The 2500-nt window shown below is 46.2% G+C and overlaps 6 non-coding genes across 6 annotated transcripts; all 6 read left to right on the top strand.

The window, feature by feature from the left end:
- The first annotated feature begins 423 nt into the window (after positions 1-423).
- TRNAL-AAG (transfer RNA leucine (anticodon AAG)) lies at positions 424-505 on the top strand. The gene has a single exon. It is a non-coding gene; the product is annotated as a tRNA-Leu (tRNA).
- Positions 506-879: 374 nt separating this feature from the next.
- On the top strand, positions 880-961 carry TRNAL-AAG (transfer RNA leucine (anticodon AAG)). The gene has a single exon. It is a non-coding gene; the product is annotated as a tRNA-Leu (tRNA).
- A 365-nt stretch (positions 962-1326) lies between these two features.
- TRNAL-AAG (transfer RNA leucine (anticodon AAG)) lies at positions 1327-1408 on the top strand. Its single transcript has one exon. It is a non-coding gene; the product is annotated as a tRNA-Leu (tRNA).
- A 222-nt stretch (positions 1409-1630) lies between these two features.
- Positions 1631-1712, top strand: TRNAL-AAG (transfer RNA leucine (anticodon AAG)). Its single transcript has one exon. It is a non-coding gene; the product is annotated as a tRNA-Leu (tRNA).
- A 70-nt stretch (positions 1713-1782) lies between these two features.
- Positions 1783-1864, top strand: TRNAL-AAG (transfer RNA leucine (anticodon AAG)). Its single transcript has one exon. It is a non-coding gene; the product is annotated as a tRNA-Leu (tRNA).
- A 374-nt stretch (positions 1865-2238) lies between these two features.
- TRNAL-AAG (transfer RNA leucine (anticodon AAG)) lies at positions 2239-2320 on the top strand. The gene has a single exon. It is a non-coding gene; the product is annotated as a tRNA-Leu (tRNA).
- Positions 2321-2500: the final 180 nt, after the last annotated feature.

Raw genomic sequence — 2500 nt, 5'->3', positions numbered from 1 at the left:
TTAAGGCATTATTCCCTTCGCGGCGTGGGTTCGCATCCCACATCTATAAGCCTACTTCGTTTTCTAGGATTAATAAAATGAAGCTTTTGCTTATTAGTCTGAGGTGTCTTTTTTTTTCAGGTAAAGTGGCCGATTGGTCTATGGCGCTGGTTTAAGGCACCAGTCTCTTCGGGGGCGTGGGTTCGAATCTTACCTATGTCAGCCTACTTTGTTTCCTAGGATTAATAATATGAAGCTTTTGCTTATTAGTCTGAGGTGACTTTCGTTTCCAGGTAAAGTGGCCGATTGGTCTATGGCGCTGTTTTAAGGCACCAGTCTCTTCGGGGGCGTGGGTTCGAATCCCACCTCTGTCAGCCTACTTTGTTTCCTAAGATTAATAATATGAAGCTTTTGCTTATTAGTCTGAGGTGACTTTTGTTTCCAGGTAGAGTGGCCGAGTGGTCTATGGCGCTGGTTTAAGGCACCAGTCTCTTCGGGGGCGTGGGTTCGAATCCCACCTGTGTCATCCTACTTTGTTTCCTAGGATTAATAATATGAAGCTTTTGCTTATTAGTCTGAGGTGACTTTCGTTTCCAGGTAAAGTGGCCGATTGGTCTATGGCGCTGGTTTAAGGCACCAGTCTCTTCGGGGGCGTGGGTTCGAATCCCACCTCTGTCAGCCTACTTTGTTTCCTAAGATTAATAATATGAAGCTTTTGCTTATTAGTCTGAGGTGACTTTTGTTTCCAGGTAGAGTGGCCGAGTGGTCTATGGCGCTGTTTTAAGGCACCAGTCTCTTCGGGGGCGTGGGTTCGAATACCACCTCTGTCAGCCTACTTTGTTTCCTAAGATTAATAATATGAAGCTTTTGCTTATTAGTCTGAGGTGACTTTTGTTTCCAGGTAGAGTGGCCGAGTGGTCTATGGCGCTGGTTTAAGGCACCAGTCTCTTCGGGGGCGTGGGTTCGAATCCCACCTGTGTCAGCCTACTTTTTTTCCTAAGATTAATAATATGAAGCTTTTGCTTATTAGTCTGAGGTGACTTTTGTTTCCAGGAAGAGTGGCCGCTGGTTTAAGCCACCAGTCTCTTCGGGGGCGTGGGTTCGAATCCCACGTCTATCAGCCTATTTGGTTTTCTAGGATTAATAATACGAACCTTTTGCTTATTAGTCTGAGGTGACTTTTGTTTCCAGGTAGAGTGGCCGAGTGGAGTGGTCTAAGGCGCTGGTTTAAGGCACCAGTTTATTCGGGGGCGTGGGTTCGAATCCCACTTCTGTCAGCCTACTTTGTTTCCTAGGATTAATAATATGAAGCTTTTGCTTATTAGTCTGAGGTGTCTTTTGTTTCCAGGTAGAGTGGCCGAGTGGTCTAAGACGCTGGTTTAAGGCACCAGTCTCTTCGGGGGCGTGGGTTCGAATCCCACCTCTGTCAGCCTACTTTGTTTCCTAAGATTAATAATATGAAGCTTTTGCTTATTAGTCTGAGGTGACTTTTGTTTCCAGGTAGAGTGGCCGAGTGGTCTATGGCGCTGTTTTAAGGTACCAGTCTCTTCGGGGGCGTGGGTTCGAATACCACCTCTGTCAGCCTACTTTGTTTCCTAAGATTAATAATATGAAGCTTTTGCTTATTAGTCTGAGGTGACTTTTGTTTCCAGGTAGAGTGGCCGAGTGGTCTATGGCGCTGGTTTAAGGCACCAGTCTCTTCGGGGGCGTGGGTTCGAATCCCACCTCTGTCAGCCTACTTTGTTTCCTAAGATTAATAATATGAAGCTTTTGCTTATTAGTCTGAGGTGACTTTTGTTTCCAGGTAGAGTGGCCGAGTGGTCTATGGCGCTGGTTTAAGGCACCAGTCTCTTCGGGGGCGTGGGTTCGAATCCCACCTGTGTCATCCTACTTTGTTTCCTAGGATTAATAATATGAAGCTTTTGCTTATTAGTCTGAGGTGACTTTCGTTTCCAGGTAAAGTGGCCGATTGGTCTATGGCGCTGGTTTAAGGCACCAGTCTCTTCGGGGGCGTGGGTTCGAATCCCACCTCTGTCAGCCTACTTTGTTTCCTAAGATTAATAATATGAAGCTTTTGCTTATTAGTCTGAGGTGACTTTTGTTTCCAGGTAGAGTGGCCGAGTGGTCTATGGCGCTGTTTTAAGGCACCAGTCTCTTCGGGGGCGTGGGTTCGAATACCACCTCTGTCAGCCTACTTTGTTTCCTAAGATTAATAATATGAAGCTTTTGCTTATTAGTCTGAGGTGACTTTTGTTTCCAGGTAGAGTGGCCGAGTGGTCTATGGCGCTGGTTTAAGGCACCAGTCTCTTCGGGGGCGTGGGTTCGAATCCCACCTGTGTCAGCCTACTTTTTTTCCTAAGATTAATAATATGAAGCTTTTGCTTATTAGTCTGAGGTGACTTTTGTTTCCAGGAAGAGTGGCCGCTGGTTTAAGCCACCAGTCTCTTCGGGGGCGTGGGTTCGAATCCCACGTCTATCAGCCTATTTGGTTTTCTAGGATTAATAATACGAACCTTTTGCT

This window comes from Phalangium opilio, unplaced genomic scaffold, assembly GCF_054372755.1.
Source record: "Phalangium opilio isolate 3A_F unplaced genomic scaffold, DU_Popi_V2 ptg000061l_1, whole genome shotgun sequence".
Lineage (NCBI taxonomy): Eukaryota > Metazoa > Arthropoda > Arachnida > Opiliones > Phalangiidae > Phalangium > Phalangium opilio.
The sequence above is the reverse complement of the archived record's forward strand: the minus strand, read 5'-3'. Positions and strand labels throughout refer to the sequence as shown.